Source organism: Poeciliopsis prolifica, unplaced genomic scaffold (genome assembly GCF_027474105.1).
Source record: "Poeciliopsis prolifica strain line A6 unplaced genomic scaffold, Auburn_PproV2 SCAFFOLD002, whole genome shotgun sequence".
In the NCBI taxonomy this organism is placed as follows: Eukaryota; Metazoa; Chordata; class Actinopteri; order Cyprinodontiformes; family Poeciliidae; genus Poeciliopsis; species Poeciliopsis prolifica.
Genome location: NW_026562377.1, coordinates 792501 through 813229, shown reverse-complemented (window position 1 = coordinate 813229; position 20729 = coordinate 792501). Strand labels below are relative to the sequence as shown.

At 42.1% G+C, this 20729-nt stretch overlaps 1 protein-coding gene across 1 annotated transcript in view; it reads right to left on the bottom strand.

The window, feature by feature from the left end:
• LOC129379152 (phosphatidylinositol 3-kinase regulatory subunit gamma-like) overlaps positions 1 to 20729 on the bottom strand; it is a 47841-nt gene that overhangs the window by 17983 nt on the left and 9129 nt on the right. The gene's annotated exons all lie outside the window — the stretch shown is intronic.

Below are 20729 nucleotides of genomic sequence, written 5' to 3'. Positions count from 1 at the left end.
GCCACCGGCTGACAGTTGATTGTTGCGTCAGGAACCAGAAACTCATAAAAAGTTTCAAAACTTTGTTCTACTTCTGAAGGTCAAACCAACGACCTTCCTCTGGCGCCTCCAACATCACCAAACAGCACAACGTCTCAGTAATCCCACTGTTCCTCTAAAAGGGCCTGCACCTTCAGACCTTTAGGTCTGGACTTTGACTAGGCCATTCTAACCTATGAATATGTTTTGATCTAATCCAGAGTTTAGATGAAAACACATCAGGTCCTGGAACATCGTGACCTTCATGTTTCAGGTCACATCAAGGTCATGAATGTCCTCAAAATGGTCAAACAAAGGATTAACAAGCTGTGAAAATATTAATAGATATTTGTCTGAATTTTATGAGAAATTAAATATTTGCTCATGTTGGTCTCCTCTGCATCCAGAAGCATAGAGACGCAGCATTCAGCTTCTATGCACCACAAATCTGGAATAAACTTCAAGAAAACTGCAAAGCAGCCGAAACCCTGACATCCTTTAAATGTGTGCTGCAGACCCAGCTGGTTAGAGCTGCTTCTAAACCATAATAAATTAAATATTGATCAATATATTTGATGCTCATTGATGATTTTGGTGATACCAAAATGTTTGTTCTCAAACTGGCGATTATATGATGGTGTGATAACTTTGTATTTTTGTGTTTTATTATGTAGAGCACTTTGAAATGTCCTGAACTAATAAACTTGATGAGGGATTTGCCTCTCTGATAACAATAACAGAAATCTTTATCCCAAAAATAACCAAACTCAGTTAAAAGTCTAAGTTGGACCAGATGTTTCACATCACAGGAATCCCAGAAAACGCCTGGTATGCACAGGGGGCAGAGGTCACAGCCGCCACCGAATAACTACAGTCTGAAAATACTGGAGACCCAAAGCAAGAACAACAGAGTCACAGCCTGAGAATGATTTTAAAATTATGAGATTAAAGTCATAAAAAAGCGAGAAAAACATTGAAATGATGTGAGAATAAAGTGTAACTTTATTGTTGTAATTCAGTTTGTTTCTTAGCCTTATTGGTCAGTTGATATTCCTCAATATGAAGTAACCGTGTTAGCGCTGCAAGCTAACAGCTTCCTGTGTGTGGTTTGGGTCGTCAACAGAACCGGACCGGTCCAGACTGAAGGGAACCATCAGAGCTGACCTTCCCTCCATCCAGGACCTGTATAGGTCAAAAGTCAGGAGGTCAACTTGCAGTTACCAGCTCTGCAGACCCCTCTTATACTGGACATGAACTGTTTTGATTTTGACCTCCAGGGCAGCGCTAAAGAGACGGATTCTTCCTTCAGGTCCGGATCCGGACCGGTCATGCTTCTCTTCCTGACCTGTGAACATTCATGTTTCCATGAAGAACAAGTAACTACAGCGAGATCAAAGTCAAAAACTGTGTGAATAAAATGGATGACCTGCATTCAGCTGTCAATGTGTAGCTGCTGGTTTAAAACAACCAATTATTTTCCAGCATGTCTGACTCTCTGTGCAGCAGGATGTGAGCTCAGCGCTGCTCAGCAGCCAAATGTAGCTGTGACAGGAAATATGGCCTCTCTGCAGGCTCACTGCAGACGCCAGTGCCGCTGACGTCCCGGTTCCTCCTGCAGCATATGCTCCGGCTGTGAGCGCACACAGCCGCCCTGATTCACCCACATCCTGGTCCCAACACCATCATGAAGCATCTTTTCTGCCTCCAGCGCCACAGAGAGGCGTCCACCTGTTTGAGGAGAGCGGTCCTCTCTGAAGCCTTGTCCCGGTTGAAACAGATCAGACAAGATGATTCAGATCACAGAAACGGCCGTGATGAGGATTCATAGGGATCAGGAGCCACCAGGCGTACGAACGCTTCTAACTGTCTGTTCTGTGGAGCCCGACAGACGCAGGAAACAAATAAATAATGCAAAATTCAAAACAAACACGAAGATGCATATGAAGAAAAATGCTGCAACAGCAGAAAACAGAAGCAAATAGAAAAATAGCAAAAACAACATAAAGTTTAAAACGTTCCAAACTCACACCACAAAATGGGAGTCCTCCGGACCACGAGGGGGCGTCGAGCCAAATCACACAGGAACAGACCATCAGTAAAGACAGGATGTTCAGGATTAAGTTGTAGGAAGAAAGAAGCATTGCGTACTTTACAATTTTATAGCAGCAGCATGTTGAGTACGTAATATTAGCTACTGCAGTCTCCCCCCAGTGGTCCGGAGGACTTACTGCTGTGTGTGCAATTTGTTACGTTTTCCCTATTCTTTCTATTCATGAGGTTGCAACATTTTTCATTACAATTTGTTTCATTCATTGCAGGTCTTTGCTGCTGGATGATTTGTTGGCAGCGTTTCTCTGTTGAAGGTTTTGGGGTTTGCATCATTCGGCCGTTTGGTTTTTGTTTACATCTGTCAGCCGCCGTAACATTTTATTATGTAGTTTAATAGTTTTAACACGCAGTTAAACCGTCCCAGCACCACAGAAGCTGGAGTCATCGTCACCCAAAAGCATCGAATGACATAAAGTTTCCCAGCTTCTCAACCTGCATTTTATTTAAGAATAAATTTTCCAGCAATGACAGAAAAATCTGTCAATAAGCGTCTCTCCACCAGGCTCCGCCTCCAGGTTACTGGCTCCGCCCTCCTGTGGCCCCGGGCGTCCCTGCAGGCAAATAATCTCAACTGAGGTGATGTCATCCCGCAATGTGAGCGTTCCCATGATGCAATGCTCTGGAAAAAGGTTTGATCTGCTGTGTCTGAAAATGCTGAGCAGCATCTTTATTTTTCCTCTGCAGAGTTCTGGTGACGTCTCCAGTTTGGATCTTTTGTTTGGGTTTCTCGTCGCCCTCCTCCTCCTCGCTGCTATATTTGCTCTCGGCCCACGCACCGCCCTCCCTCCTGGTTGCCATGGCAGCACCACGGCTCAGCATCCTCCAGGCAGCAGCCGGTCGGCAGGACCTGGGCTGACCAGAACCAGGCCAGCAGGTCCTCGAAGGATCCAAACGAAGCTCAGATGGTGGCGAACCAGGAGGCGTCCAGAGACGTTTCTTTGCTCTGCACCGATATTTTATGTTGAAATTAAAGATTTTCATTCAAGCTGAACTGATTCTTGTGGCATACATTTTGTTTTTAGTTTAATCGGAATTAAAAAGATAAAAAATAATCTCGATCAGTCCAAGACATCAGTGGATTTTATTTACTATAAAACTACAGATGGTCAAAATGTTTTCAACGTCAGCAAAAACACTAAGCAAAATATTTCTCTAAGTTTAAAGTCAATAAATCTGTTTATTGTAGAACTACAGCCTGCTGTTCCACAGCAATGCATTCTGGGTACAGAATAAAGGTGATCTGCTGCAACGCAACGCAGGCGGAGAACGTGAAAAAGGAAATGTTTTAACGTTAGCGCGTTGTTAGCGCGTTGTTAGCCCGTTGTTAGTGCGTTGTTAGCGCGTTGTTAGCATGTTGTTAGCGCGTTAGCTCGACTCACATCTGGTTCTCGTCTGAAGCCTTAAATTCAGAAACTGGAAACATTTAATTTGGACATGATCTAATAAAATATTGTGATTTTGCTTTGTAGACTTTTTCTAACTAAATTCATTACGGCGTTCCTCAGGGACGGGGAATCAGTCCTGTGTCGTTATTTTCCTTTCTTTAAATGAAAAAAGAGCAGATTTATGAGGAGCATTAAACTCTATGAAATCATAGTTGGAAGCAAATAGAATAAACCAACATAAGTTTAAGAATAAAATGTATTTTCAGTTTACCTGGAGTTTATTCTGGACTTTATTCTGATCCTCCTCGAGTTTCACGGCGTGAAGCTGAATGAAAACGCTCTCTGAAGAGTTCTGCATCATTTTGTTTCTCGGGGTTCAGGAAAAGGAGGCGAATTGGGTTTTGTTTGCGGTTCTGTGGTCGTTGATGAGCTGTCTGTTGGGAACATGTGAGCCGTTTGAAGTCCTGCAGCTGCAGCTTTTAATGCTGAGCCAGCAGATTCAGGAGCAACATAAAGGTTGCTTCATGATATAAATACTTGTTCCTGTCATCTGAGCAGCTTACGGCCGGTTTGTTCATTGTAAGTTTTGAACTAAATGGAATGAAGAACGTCTAAACCCAGCCGGTTCCTCTGCTGGTTTTATTTTACATAAACATGAAAATATCGTCTCCAGGATCTAAATCAGCTTTGATCATTTTGCTCGAGGAAAATTAAACAGCAGATCTGTGATCAGCAGATCTGTGATCAGCAGATCTGTGATCAGCAGCTGGTGAATGGATAGAAAACAACTCAGAACCAAATCACACCAAACTGGACCTGCTCTGAATCTGCGCTAATGAAGGGAGAAACTGCTGAGCGCGGCGCCGTCGTGTGAATCTGCTTTTATGTTTCTCATTAAAAACAAAACCGCAGTGTTATTTCAGTCTCCATGGCAACCGTTCAGCTGTCAAAACGCCTGGGTGGACCTAGCCCCGCCTCCGAGGTGCAGCTCCGCCCCCTCTCAGCTCCTTCAGACTAGCCAGCAGCAATTAGCAAACAGCTGCTGAGCTCATTATAGGAACTGCTGCTATTTTTAATAGCTTAAAAATGTTCCCAGTAGCAGAAGAGGCAGCAGGACACCTGGGGTGACTCTGTGACCTTTAACGGTGAATAAAAACTACTGAACTTCCTGTTAGCAGCTCCGGTTTGCTCCGATTGTCCCTCTGAAGGTAAAACCTGAGAACTTCAAGGCGAATTAGTGAAGGTTTGGTCAGTTCGTTACAACAGCAGCTTTAAAATCTGATCTGAAATGATGATGATGAGGTAAAGACCCCCTGTGGAGCAAGACCAGGTCCACGTTTCTACTAGCGTTTCTAGCGCTAGTAGAAACGTTAAAGGGAGAAGCCATGTTGGAACAACTTCCTGGAGGCGGAGCTTCAGAACCAGCAGGAGTTTTTAAAGAGACAGAGGCCCAACTTAAAAGTGTTAAGTCAAGAAGTTAAATATTTTTCAGTCAAATTTGATATATATAGTATTTTTAAATCAAGTGACTAACATAGTTAATTGATTGTGCTCTAAAATGGAACCATGTGCCTGGAATGAAACAATATCTCTGCTTTGAGGTGAGAGTTCATCCTTCAATTCCTGGCAGAAAACCAAGAAATAGAGAAACTCCTAACATGTTTCGCCTGGACGATCCAGACGACCGGAACCCGACCGGAACCCGACCGGAACCCGACCGGAACTCGACCGGAACCCGACCGGAACCCGACCGGAACCCGACCGGAACCCGACCGGAACCCGACTGGAACTCGACCCTGCAGATTCTAAGGGCCCGTCAGAAAAGAAGAGCGCGCTCAGTGTGAGCAGAGTGCAGGTGGATGTAATCCCCTAACAGGATGACGGCAGATTGGACCGCCTTAACGAGATGAGCCGGCAGGAAGAGTCCAAGTTTCTTCAGAGTAAATGTTCTCACATAAGAGGCTCTGCACTGAGACAGAGACGGAGGATTTAGCTAACAAGCTAATGAAAGGTCCAATTACAAAAGACCTCAGGGTCCTGGAGCCACTCATTTATGAACAGGTTCTACCGGACCCGTCATGTTCAGAACATCACATTCAACCTTTTTCTTCCAGGACAAGATGATCTGCAGAGCAGGGAGCCTGAGTTCAGGACCAGAACCACAAACCGCCACAAAGAGACGAATGAACAGCAAAACCCATCAACGTCACAGAACCAACAGGTTCTGACTGGACTGACCAGAACCACTGGACTGACCAGAACCTCTGCACTGACCAGAACCACTGGACTAACCAGAACCGCTGGACTGACCAGAACCACTGGACTGACCAGAACCACCGGACTGACCAGAACCTCTGCACTGACCAGAACCTCTGCACTGACCAGAACCACTGGACTAACCAGAACCGCTGGACTGACCAGAACCACCGGACTGACCAGAACCACTGGACTAACCAGAACCGCTGGACTGACCAGAACCACCGGACTGACCAGAACCACCGGACTGACCAGAACCACTGGACTAACCAGAACTGCTGGACTGACCAGAACCACCGGACTGACCAGAACCACTGGACTGACCAGAACCTCTGCACTGACCAGAACCTCTGCACTGACCAGAACCACTGGACTGACCAGAACCACCGGACTGACCAGAACCACTGCACTGACCAGAACCACTGGACTGACCAGAACCACCGGACTAACCAGAACCGCTGGACTGACCAGAACCACCAGACTGACCAGAACCACTGGACTAACCAGAACCACTGGACTGATCAGAACCACTGGACAGAAAATTCAGCTATTTGCACAAAACAAGAGGAAGATTTCCAGGTTGCTGTTTTTAGATAAAAGTTATCAGATATTAGTTACACAATCAAAATTTGTAACTAATATCTTTTTGATTAAAAAATGGCTGACATCTTGCTTGTTGCTGGTAGTTTTTGGTAATATTGTTTCAAGTGTTTCTATCCAGCTGCTTTCTTGAAAAAAGTCGCGCACCTCTGGCCACGCCCCCAGAGTTTCTTGGCTCCGCCCCCAGAGTTTCTTGGCTCCGCCCCCAAAATTTCTTGGCTCCGCCCCCAAAATTTCTTGCCTCCGCCCACTTTGGTGACAATTAGTTTGAATATGAGAGAATAAAGTGTAAACAGAAGCAGCTGTCCTTTCATATGGCTTCATGAATATTATTACATGATGTGAAATAATAATCAGGATGAGCTGAAACTGTGGGAAACTGAAGTAACCGGTTAGCGCCGCAGCGTCGCTCAGACTCTTGGAAATGAAGCAGCTTCGTGTTTCTCACAGAGGCTGAGGCGTGACGCTTCATCTCACCACTGACCAGCTGTCACCTCAGCCTGGCCGAGGCTGGCCGGGTCAGAGGTCAACGCTGCTGAGGATGAACCCGACACAGTCCTGAAATGTGAGCCGGACCCTGGAAAAGCCCGGATCCGTGTCACATGGTCACCTAACGCTGCCGCCTCCACATAGGGTACCTTACCCTAACCCAAGACGACAAATGATTTGACTAGACCCTGGAGAAGACCTCACATATCAGCGAAGCTATGCTAACATGTAGCAGCTACAGCTAGTCTATTTGTAAAGAAGCTGAATAAATGATCAGAATCTCTTGAAATTCTGAAAACTGTAAAAATCTTTGTGGTTATTTGTTTATTCGATGATTTATGAATGTCGGAAAATAAATCACATCATTCTGAAAAAGCAATAAATAGATTCAAAAACATGAAGAGCAAGGATATTATATCTGTAATTTTATTTTTTAGTTAGCTTTACGAAGGAAAAATATAATTCAATTAGTTAGTTTTTCCCCAATAGTTTTTATTTCAGTTTCATTTTTTCTCATTTTTAGTTTTTGTTACTTTGTTAGTTAACTGTACATACCTTTGTGTGTGTATCTGTGTGTGTGTGGGTGTGTGTGTGTGTGTAGGGGTGTGTGTGTGTGTGTGTGTGTGTGTGTGTGTGTGTGTGTGTGTGTGTGTGTGTGGCTGATCTATGTATCAAAAACTTGACAGAGTTCCTGTTGCTGTTTCTCCAGAAATCTTTATTTTCCATCGTTTTAAGATCGTTTTAAACTATCTCAGTCTCTCGGTTCTTTGCTGATGTTTCATGGATCCACCATGTTGTCGTCTGGTGAGAATCTGACAAAACGCAATCTGCTCTAGGAGAACTTCAAACTTCCATCATTTAGATTTTTGAGTCCTGAAACCTGCATTAGCTTAGAGCAACATTTAAGTTACAGACCTGCAGGTTGGAAGCCAAACCTTCACAAACTGATTTCTACAGTAAAGCCTTGAGACACGTTCACCTGTCAGCAGCTGCAGATTCAGGAAGAGACATTTTTGATAAAACATTTGATGAGCTGAAGTAAAACAAAAATCACCTGATTAAACAACAAACCTGCAGATTGAAATCTGAACAGAAACCTGAGATGAACCAACAAATGTCACCCAGAATAAACTTCTAATCTAAAGCGTTAAAAACATCTCTTCAAGCATTAATGTAACATTAAATTTCCCAGAATTGTGGATTTAAAAGTGCATCAGAATAAGTCAATGCCATTTTATTCTGTTTCTGTCCTAAAATATGGATGAAATCTGTTGAAACAACCAAATCCTGCTGGAGAATTGGATCATTTCTGAGAATTCCCTAGAAAACCCTGCAGGGATTTAAACACTTCCATGGAGATTAACATAAAAGTTCATTTATTGCTGATCTTCAGCTAAAAATAATCAGAAGGAAAGTTTTTCCACAGGGTGATGATTATGGCTCCGTCATGCTGAACATTTCAGAGATTGAAATAAATATTTGATCCAGCAGCTCCAATCGGACCAGAAACTCCAGAACATTGGCATCATAACCGGGTTCTGGTTCAAAGCTTGAACTTGTTACAGCAGCAGGTGGGATCACCGTGCAGCTGCCGCCCCACACTGCCGCCCCACGTTGCCGCCCCACGCCGCCGCCCCACGTCGCTGCCGCCCCACGCCGCCGCCCCACGTTGCCGCCCCACGCCGCCGCCCCACACCACCGCCCCACGCTGCCGCCCCACGCTGCACCAACAACCACTACAGGAGACGACACTAAAACCTCTGAAGACACTGAGAGCAACTTCCTGTTTCACCAGATGAAACAAGATGGAGGCGTCAGAGTTTAGTGATTTCTCTTTAGTCTTTGGCTGAAGACCAGGAGCCATTACTGCTGCTAATGCTAGGCTAACATGTTAGCTTTGGTTGGATTTACCCAGAATGCCCTGCGCTGTGGTTCACTTCCTGCTTTTGGAGCGCTCTCTGGTCTGCTTGGTGTCCAGACTGCAGTTTAGAGGACTAGAGGTCAGAGGTCGATTAGCGTTCTCACCTCACCAACCGAACTGGACTTTCTAGGCAAATGGACCGGAGTTGAATTAAAGTGGACTGAACTGTGTTGGTGTGAATGCAGCCCAAAACATCAAACATTGTTCCTGTAATCTCTGGGGTTGGCTCCTATCACCCGGCGCTAAGCAAGGAACAGCAGCGACGCCGTTTCCGTCTGATTTCCGCCCCCTGAGTGGAAATGCAAGACGAACGGTGGAATATTCAGCGTCTCCCGGACAAAAGGAAAATTTCTCCGGCTCGTCGGTTCAGAATCAATTGTTAACTTTTAAATCAAGCGGATTCCTTAATAATAAGTTAGAAAGAGACGTGTTATGAATTTTATTAGAAATGTTGTGAATGTCGTAGGCAAAGTTTCTTATTGATCCAATCAGGCACACTAAACATTTCAGATGAATCTCTGCTTACAGGGGGAAAACGTTTCCTCTGATAAATTAAAGCCAGATTAATCAGCCTGCTTTCAGTTTGATGATTTAAATAAAACCAAATATAGTTTATTATCACAGCATGTGGGATTTAAATTCTGCTGAAACTGATGTGAAATAACCAGAACGTTTGGTGTTCGGATGCTCCTCTCTGGCGGTCCTGTTTCTCATGTATGGAACACCAACAAGGCCAAAAAGCTGAGAAATTTCATACACAAAACGGCTGTTAGCAACTCAAAGCAAGTTTAAAAGAAGCACAGCAGTAAATGACAGGCTGTCTTCATCCATCAGATGAATCCTTTACATGACAAAATTCAATTTAGTTGAAACCATAAAAAAATCACAGATTTGTCACTAATAGTGTCACATTGGGGGTAATCCAGGGGACTAGACGAGTTTCATAAAGAGGAAAGCTTTTTATCAAGTTACCAACTTTAAAAGGTTTAAATAAAAGGTAAACATGAATCTGATCTTTAGATTATGGATTCATTTCATGTCTGTCAGTTTCAGTCCAGATGGAGAGCAGAGGGCGGAGTTCTCCTCCAGACTGTCTATTGTTCTAGAGGTCAGAGGTCAAACAGGAACTTATCAACCTGTTCTGGTTCCCACAGTGATGCAGCGTCACTGCTTACAGAATCAGAAAAAGGGAAAACGATAAAGAGAAGCTGCTGGTTTACAGGTTTTATTTTTTTTAAAATGAGAAAAATTTATGCTAGGCTACCTTCCTGTTACCACAAGCTAACACTACAAAACACAGAGGAAATGCTAGGCTACCTTCCTGTTACCACAAGCTAACACTACAAAACACAGAGGAAATGCTAGGCTACCTTCCTGTTACTAAACACACACAAGCCCCGCTTGAACCTAGCAGACTAGATTTCAGCGTTATTTCAATCATTTCTACTTGGACTCTACTGAAAATGTCAACGTTAAGCTTTATTTTTCTGTTTTCTTTTTGTTAAAAAAAGCATAAAGTCTGGGAAAGTTCTGGTGCTGATGTCGAGACAGAGACACACAAACACACCAACTAAAGTCAATTACATTCACATTTGAAATTCAGTTTTTTGTTAAAAAAAACAAAAAAAAAAACTAAAGTTGGGGGATTTATCTGTGAAGGAGTCTGGAGTCAAATATTCTGCAGAATTTTCAAAAAATCTTTTTTTTTTATCAAAGCTGTTTAATGTTTGAAGGAAATATTTCGACACAAACAAAGAGAATTAAAAATGTTTAATGTCGAATATAAAGTAACAAATTGTGACAATGAGATGTTTGAGTGTTTCTGACCAGGCTGGGTTTTGCTGTGTCGTCAACTCTGAACCGTCGTTACGCTCAGTTTTAATTATTAATTATTTCAAGCAGAGGACAGATCCACATTATTATTAATTCCCTTTTTCACATATTTCATCCTCACTTCTCAAACAGATTTATTCAAATGATTTTTTTAAGTTCTTTAACATCAATCTTTGTGTGAAGCTGAATAAATAATTCAGCGAGTCTTTAAAGTGTTTCTGAGTTTTAAAGTTTGGCTCTGAACCTGCAGGCCAGTGAGGAAGGCTGTGATGAAGAGGAGGAGGGAGGCTGAAGGTTTACATCACAGACTCCATGACCTCTGACCCCAGCAGCCCTGATGGGTCCCATCGGCTCCGCCTCATTCTGACAAATCAAACTGAAGAAAATCAGGAAGGAAACAGAAACATCTGAAGTTCTGATCCGTCAGTTTCAGTTTCAGAAACTTTTCACTTCAAACTGGAACCAAGAACATTTATCAGGATGAAAGTCTGGAGCAACGCAAAGCGTTAAAGAGAATCTATTAGAAAAGGTAAACATGGCCGCCGCAGCGCTACGTTTAATAAAAGGTTCTGCTGGGTTCTGGGTTTCGGTCCAATCTGGACGGTTTGTTTGGGAGGAAAACGTTTCATATCTCCGTGTTTTTCCTTCGTCCAGTCAGATCTCCATCCTGCTGAGGTTTCCTCCTGGTAATCGAGCGTTTGCGTGCAGAACCAGACGGCTAATGACTCTCGCTAATAGGACTTAGCTCAGCTTTCGGCATTACACCGTCTGGCCTTCGTCTAATCCTCGTCTTCCTCCAGCCAACATGGAGGCAGCAGGTCACAGAGAGAAAGTTAGAGAGATCCGTTTGAACTGGAGGAAGAGGAAGTTAGAGCTGCGAGCAACGAGGCTGCTGATTGGTTCACATTAGGAAAATCACTCGCAGAAACACAAAGTATTTCTTGTCCACTTTCTTGATCATCTGATTTATTCCCACACATGGAAAAACTTCAGAAATGAAACAATTTATTATAATCAATGACTAATGAAGGAACTATTCAAGTGCAGCTGATCAATCATGAAAATCCATCAATAAACTGAAACTTTTCACCTCGCAGCGACGCCACCCAGAAAGAACCAAACGAACAGGAAGTGACACGGTTAGAACCAAACGAACAGGAAGTGACACGGTTAGAACCAAACGAACAGGAAGTGACACGGTTAGAACCAAACGAACAGGAAGTGACACGTTTAGAACCAAACGAACAGGAAGTGACACGTTTAGAACCAAACGAACAGGAAGTGACACGGTTAGAACCAAACGAACAGGAAGTGACACGTTTAGAACCAAACGAACAGGAAGTGACACGGTTAGAACCAAACGAACAGGAAGTGACACGGTTAGAACCAAACGAACAGGAAGTGACACGTTTAGAACCAAACGAACAGGAAGTGACACGGTTAGAACCAAACGAACAGGAAGTGACACGGTTAGAACCACACGAACAGGAAGTGACACGTTTAGAATCACACGAACAGGAAGTGACACGTTTAGAACGGAACGAACAGGAAGTGACACGGTTAGAATCACACGAACAGGAAGTGACACGGTTAGAACCAAACGAACAGGAAGTGACACGTTTAGAACCACACGAACAGGAAGTGACACGGTTAGAACCAAACGAACAGGAAGTGACACGTTTAGAACCACACGAACAGGAAGTGACACGGTTAGAATCACACGAACAGGAAGTGACACGGTTAGAACCAAACGAACAGGAAGTGACACGGTTAGAACCACACGAACAGGAAGTGACACGGTTAGAACCAAATGAACAGGAAGTGACACGGTTCTGCTTCCCATCAATGTCGTTCAATTAAAACACTTTTTTCTTCCCAAAGGTGAATTTTATCAGCAGAGGAACTTGATTAAAACATTTAATCTGCGTTATTTCAGGTTTGTAACTAATCACATTTTTAGTAACATTTTACATAAAAATAAGCAACATTTTCATGTAAAACATTTTGCTCTTAACTTGTTGACCAAACAGACATGGGCTTAGGGTCAATATGCGTGATAGCGTATTGCTATCAATATATAATAGTTTGAAACTGTGACATTTATAAAAGAATGAATAAAATAGAGAAAGAAGCTTTGAACCATGAGCCTCCATTTGTTGCTCTTCTGACTGATCAACATGGGATTGTTTTTTTTTCCTCTCACATCTGATTGTTTCTCTGTGTTGATAAAGTTCGACCAACATCTGCTACCACTCAGAAAACCTCCTACCGTTCTGACATCTGCAGAACACTGAGGCTGAAGTCGCTGACCTCTGACCTCTCCTTGTTTGTGCGTGCAGACACAGCTGGAAATCTGCAGCTCTGACACGCAAACATCGATGTTAGGAGCCACCGCTGCCTCAGCTTGACATGGAAAGGGACGAGAGTGAGACGTAGCGTGACAGGAAGAGGACACGCAACCTCGCCCAGAAACACGGCGCCTGACCCAGAGAGCCTCTCCGCTGGGGGTCACAAGGCTCCTTCAACGCTCCGCAGCCAATCAGATTCCGGCTCTCCACACACGGAAAGCGACTCCGGGGAGACGGCAGCGGGATGACAGCAGATCTCAGCGCTGTCAGGAACCGCCATGATAGACGCACAGGCGGGACGATGGCGGGGGAAGACGGAGAAAACAGGAGAAAAGACTTCAGGGATCGATCCACCGATTCTCACTCTGACACGTTTCCAGGAACGAGTCGTTGAGTTTCGATCTGAGACTCGGAAATTCGTATGCAACAGGACAGCAACTTCCTGTCTCCACACAAGAAACAGGAAGCTGCTTCCAGATGATGGTTATTACCTGAAAGACTTAAACTGAAAATGACCCAAATCTACACTGGGTGCTTTTCCATCGGCTATCGAGCAAATTGGAAATACAAAAATACATTTGCTAAATGAAAAAAAGCCAATTTAGAAAAAACCCACGTTTCTCCGCTTTGATGAGGTAAAGATGTAGATTTATCTTTGAAAATCTTTAATGGAAACACTTCTCTGCATCACAAAAGCCACATGATCAGCAGCTGGATGTTACTACTGCTGGAAACGACAAAAAAGAAGTCAGGAAGTCGTTCGTCTGTCTGCAGCTCCATCAGCATGACTAATGTCAAATCACAGATTACAGTTTCCCCATGTAGGCGGGGCTCAGATGCTGACGTCTCCTCTGATTGGCTGATAGATGATGAGCGCTAGCGCCACCATGGCTGAATTATGAGTAGATCTAATTTACTGTTTACATTCGTCACTGTCAGGATTTTTAAAAACTTACTGTGTAAACAAGATTATTCACAGAATTTTAATTTCATTTCTTATTAATGAAGCACAGAATTTGCAAAATAATTTTACTTTTTTCCCCCAACATCAACAACATGATCAGCAGCTGGTACCAGAAACATTTGTGATGTAAGTGCAGTGAGAGTCCCACAGCATTTTGCCCAAGTTGGTATTTTCTGTTGTACAAAAATGAAAATGAAAGTTGTTTGTGTTGGTAAAATAAATTTGTCCTTTATGGATGAATATCAAGATCAAAGTCAGATGAAGTTGTGTTTGCAGTTTCTTAAATCCAGTAGGAAGAAACCGTCTGCCTGTCGGACCGTGGGAACACGGCCCAACGCCTTCTGGTTCTGGGAGATTTTCAATTTGAAATGATTCAGAGATGAAGATTAAAGACAAAATTTCACATTAAAACAACAAACAAATCCAGAAAGATCATAAACCATTTTATTAAAATAAAAAACTTTTTATATCTGCCAAACTTTTATTATTAGCATTGTTGGTAAATAAATGTGATGGATCATTAGAAACTTTGAAACATTTTGTTTCATGGTGAAACAAACTGGAACTTCCTGCTCGTTTGTTTTCTTTCATTTCCATCATCTCAGTCAGATTAAAGGTCGATTCCACAAAACTTGGCCAGGATTTGATTTGTATTCATAAAATGTTTTATCCTCTAGTCACAAATTATGTGGAACAGAAGAAATGCATTTTAAGTAAACTCTACTTATGTAATGTTTTAGCTCTATTTTTTTTTTCTTTTGACTCTTATTGCTCCAAAAATAAAAGTCAGTGTTTCAGTTTTGATCCAGTCGAGGCTTAAATACAAAAATATTGCACTTTACATGTCTTTAAAAAAATTGGATTTCTTTGGAAAAAATGGGCATGAAAACATAGAAAAGACTGAGAATGTATATAAAAAAAATGTATAGGTTTTAAACGTAAAAATTTGATTCAGGAAAAAATAATCAAATATTGAGATTTTGGGAGCAAAATGAAAAGAGTGCAGTCAACAGCAGTATTTATTATTTAAAGATCATTTAAAAGTAACTGCAGGAAAGAAATTTCTCCTGCTGTGTAAACTTCATCTGTTCGGTCCTGAAACTAACAGAAGCGTTTTCGATGTGGAACATTCAATCCTCACGGTGAAACAACAAACTCTCCCCGTTTCTGTCTGCTGAAGCTCATGTGAAAACAGGAAGATATTTTTTCTGGCTGACGGCATCGTTAGCAGAACGAGCCGGACGGGAACGCAGATGCTGAAGAAGTAAAACGAGGAGCTGTGAGTCACAAACGCTCGGCCTGGTCGACTCTCATTAATGTCAAAAACACGACAACGCTGCAATATTTATTCTCCTTGCAGGTATCTTTTATTTACACGTTTCTCTGCTGCCAAACAGACGTTTTCTCCAAACTCCACAGAAAACTAGTTATCCTTTACTCCAGATATCTACCTTAAACCTGCTCTTAAAGTCATCTTCAGCTCAAAAAGTTTCATTTTACACTTTAAGCTAAAGTTCATAAATAGCTCCATATATAAAGCCTTTTATTTTGAAAGTAGAATTGTATTCTGATCTAACAGGGGAGAGTCTTCGCTGGTAGATTTCTGTTTAGTTAGTTACATTAGCCACAGCTACATCAGCTACATTAGCTACCACAGCTACATTAGCTATATCAGCTACATCAGCTACATTAGCCACAGCTACATCAGCTACATTAACCACAGCTACATCAGCTACATTAGCTACAGCAGCTACATTAGCTACCACAGCTACATTAGCTATATCAGCTACATCAGCTACATTAGCTACATCAGATACATTAGATACATTAGCTGCAGCAGCTACATCAGCTACATTAACCACAGCTACATTAGCTACAGCTACCACAGCTACATCAACTACATTAGCTACAGCAGCTACATTAGCTACATCAGCTACATTAGATACATTAGCTGCAGCAGCTACATCAGCTACATTAATCACAGCTACATTAGCTACAGCTACCACAGCTACATCAACTACATTAGCTACAGCAGCTACATTAGCTGCATATGTTTTCTTTGGCTATGTTAGCTGCTTTAGCTAATAGGCTACACTAGCTGAACCAGCGACATTAGTTGCATCAACTACATTAGCTATGTATACAACATATAGCTACGTTAACTATTTTGACTTTTTGATGTCACTTCCTGCTCACACAAACGAAAAGCAGCGTCTTGTAAAGGACTGGAGCCATCATGGCTCCGTCTCCAGGTCCAGACATCCAAAGTTACTCCAGGATGTTTGAAGCAGTGAAACTGGCTCTGCTGACTCAGAAGGAGATTTATTGGCTGACTGTGTTCAAATTCAAACATTTTCTTATAAAAACATCTGAGCAGAAAAAGGAAGAAAACAGCAGAAAATTTTATCATTAAACCAAGAAAACGTCTTTCTGTTCCTATTGGAACTTTTCCTCCAGACTTCCTTTTTCTCACGTTTGTCCATCTGTGTCTCCCATTTCAAATCAGGATAAAACTGGACAGAAAAAAGAAAACATGTTTTCTCTTCATGGAGTGTTTGTGTCCTGCTGTTCGCTGCGGCTCGGGTCCTAATGGAGGAACATTTCAGCAGATCCTTCCTCCTCCTGTTACCCAACAACCAGTGAGCAAACATGGAGGTTTTTCTGCATCCTGATTTTAGTCCCTGATCAGGGATGAAGTGATTTGTTACGTTCAGCCAACATGGAGTCATGTTGACATCATTCTGCTGAACCAGAGCAGATTGCTATGAGTGTTAGCTCCAGCGTTAGCATTACTGGTCAGACGTAATATTCAAATTTTAAGATTCATTATTTCATCAGCTGGACATGGAAGATCATCATATTTAACAGAAAAAAATAATCCATATGATGAGATTCACTTTTCAAAAATATTCAGATTTATTCAAAGGGCATGTATTTATCACTCCTGATAATTTATGGCGCTTCTTTAGAAATATAGACGCAGACATTAGCATTAGCTGCTACATGTTTAGCATTCAGCTATGCTAGCCTATTTTAGGCTTAGCTGATAGGCTAACTCCTTTTAGCTCAACGTTAATCTTTTCCAGCCTCCAATCATATCGATTAGAAGCAGAAATGTACAGAGAGAAGCAGCTTCATGGATGCTGTTAGTGGATATAGCTGTGCGTCACATTTACAGTCGTACCGGAAACATGATTATAAAGGTTCCAGTTGGATTCATTTATAATCCAACTGGATTTATTCCCTGAAAACTCTCAGCTTTCAGTTTTCAGGAATTTTTCTCATGTTTACTGATCAAAAGTCACAGCTGGAGCAGCAAGTCAAAGGTCACATTCAGAGCCACATAGAGACGGTTAATAAGGCGGCCTTCTGTCAGCTGCAGAACTTTTCCAGCTGATCGTGTTTATAGAAGATCTTTTAGGCCAGAGCGTCTCGGTTAGCGGCTCGGTTCTGATGCTCTCATCTTTTTGTCCCCAGCTGGCTGAAAAAAAACCCGGCTGCTGATTGGCTGCCAGCAGGACGCAGAGGAAGATGGTGACATCACCTCCAGCCAATCAGAGACGGAGACAATCTGGGTTCTGCTGCAGACGATCGGGTCAGTTATCAGAACCGAGTCAATAAAGGACAACAAGATGGAGGAGGAATGATTCCTGATCCTCTTTGCTGCAGGCAGCAGAACCAGAACCAGAACTAGAACCAGAACAGAACCAGAACCAGAACTAGAACCAGAACAGAACCAGAACAGAACCAGAACCAGAACAGAACCAGAACCAGAACCAGAACCAGAACCAGATACCCACTGAAGATAATCTGTGTTTCTGCTCAAAGTTTTTTCAGTGTGAATAGAATATTTCTATGGAGCTACATTTGGGCCAAAAAGTTCAAAAGAAAAACAAAATTAAACTGACAAAAAAAATTCAGGATCTGGTCACGAAACATTAAACTGTAAATAATGATAATAAAAATAATAATAATGATAATTAGTCGCTATGATTCTCCGCCAGGCTGCGGCTGAATTAACAGGACACTGTCTCTTTAAGAACTTTTGAACTGCTTTGATCCCAAACAGTTTGTGGAGATCGGAGACGTTTCAGTTTTTAGTTTGGAAACCAAACCAGAAAACTTCTGGATGCAGTCCAGCCTGGCGGTGGAGGCATGATGCTGTGGGCTTGTGAGCTGATCAGTTGGTTTAGGATCATTTCTGCTCAGGCTGTTTGTGACTCAAACTGAAAGAAACTGATTTTTTCCTGCAGACATGAGAAACGGCGACATGAAACCACCACAACCTCTACGTTTGATTCCTGTGAAACACAGTTTGTCTGGTTTCTGCGTCCCGTCCTCCAGTCCTCCTGTCTTCCAGTCCTCCGTCTCTCTGCTCTGGAGCCAAGTCCTCCACTCTTCATCATCACCTCCTCTGCCTCCCAAAGACAGAGCGGAGTGAGAGCGCTCTCTGGTGGAGCCCAGCCTGAACTTCAGCAGCTGAAACTTGGCCGACTGTCTTCTTATGCACTCCGATAATGGCCTAATCAAAGTCTGGACTACTACTTGACATTAAAGAAGCTGCTGATGCTGGAAAGGAGGAGGTCAAAGGTCATCATCACCAGTTTTCCTGCTGGTGGAGCAACCAGTCAGCAGGTCAGGGTGTGAATACTTTTTCAGATCTGATCCGACAGATTTGACCGTTGTACAAGGAGGAATGACCCGGAACAACCCGGTCCAGAACCGGTCCGGCCCAGTCCGGCCCGATTCGATCCTCCTTGTACATAGAGAATGTATATTTTGTTATTTATTAATATATATTATTTATTCAATAAATAAACTCACTGAACTGTAATAAGCAGAATATTCATGGTTTTGTTGAATCAAAGATAAAGATATTTTAAAAAGTGACTTTAAATTTAAAACATTTTAAAAGATCTTAATTATTGAAAGGTTTTAAGTAATAAATAAAATATTTATTACATCAGTAATAAATAAAATATAAAAATAAAGTGAAGCCCACAGCGAGTAAGAAAAGCAATTTGAAATTGGATCAAATCAATACCAAAAATATTCATAAAAATTAAGTTGGATTCAAAATTGATCAATAAAAGTAAGTTTTCAAAATTCTTGAAACTTCCTGGTATTTGATGTTTCCAAAGGAAAAAATTCAGAATGAAAAAATTTATGTAAAGATCCGAACGCTTTAATGAAAGACGGCCTGGTTCTGTTCAGGCTTTTCAAACCATAGAAGAAGAGAACCTGCTGGGCCTCGCGCTCTCTGCTGCCCCCTATCCAACTGCACAAATCCAGAGAAGAAACGTGAAATTAAAACTGAACGTACAACAGAATCATCAGCATAGAAATAATCCTGTGGCCACAGCTGATCTGAGCTTTCAAATGTTTTCAGCTCCAGAGAAATAAAGGAAACAAAGAAGCAGATTCAAACCAAGAGGCTGAAAGCAGGCAGGAAGATTCTGATCATTTCAAATCAAGAAACTAAAAAACTCACATGGGAAACGAAGACAGGAAGACATAAAGACATAAAGACATGAAGACATAAAGACAGGAAGACATAAAGACATGAAGACAGGAAGACATGAAGACAGGAAGACATGAAGACATAAAGACATGAAGACAGGAAGACATAAAGACATAAAGACATGAAGATATAAAGACATGAAGACAGGAAGACATGAAGATATAAAGACATGAAGACAGGAAGACAGGAGGGCAGGAACTGAGAAACTTTGCATTCACTGCATTTTAATCGAGTTCCACCAACAGTTAGAACATTTTTCTTTGTTCCACTTTAAAGTTTTTCTCAAATTATGATTCTTAGAGCTAATCTTCTGCTCCACCAAACCTTTAGAAAGTTGTTTGTGTGTTTGATAGAAATCATCCATCCATTTTCTAACCCCTTGACCCCAGAAGGTCAGGAGCTTCCAGGTGAGAGCAGGGTCACCTGGACAGGTGTCCAGTCTGTCACAGAGACAGAAACCAATAGGACAGAAATATGAAATTCAAAGTTAAAAAAGTAAATCAATACTTTCATGTTTGTGAACATTTCTGCAACCTTCACTGATCTGATGATGAAAAACCTTCCAGAAAAAACATCAAACTTTTATTTACCTTCTGCAGTAAAACTTGAATATTTAATGAAACTTTCCAAACATCCATATCTTCCCTCTTTATCTGCTACAGAGCCAGACGGGTTCTGGGCTTCTGATCCCAAAGGGATTTGACCTTTGGCTGAACTCATCTCATCATGGCTGTCGGCCCAGAAACGAAGCGCCGTCGCAGAAGAAGTTTGACTTTTTACATCTGATCTCATTAAGTTTTGTCTCAATGTCACAACAAACCTCAGGACTGTTCAGAACCTGAGTGACCTTTGACCCTCACCTTCTTCAAATTGGTGTCAAATGTTCTAAAGATATTAGGAAAAATGTTTCTTGAGGTCATCAAAGGTCAATAAACAGTTTGTGCCCTGATTCGAAGACATAAAATAAGTGTTGATGACAGTCGATCATGAAATTGAGATGGAAACCGATAGTTGCCATGTTTTGCTCTCGTCCTGCTTTTCGTATTTCCACAGTACAGTTTGTCTCGCAGCGCCCCCTGGTGATCACAAACTAAAGTACAGCTTTACGTTGGGAGGCGTCAGTTCATTCTGAATGAGACCAAGTTAAAATTAAATTATTCATGTTCATAGCTTAGCACCAAACAATTTCAAATGAAATTCACAGATCCAGCATGAACTGATGTTCAGCGGAGCCAGACTTTTTTCCAAGGGGGGCCAAAGGGTGAGCAAGGCTTTATCAGAGGGT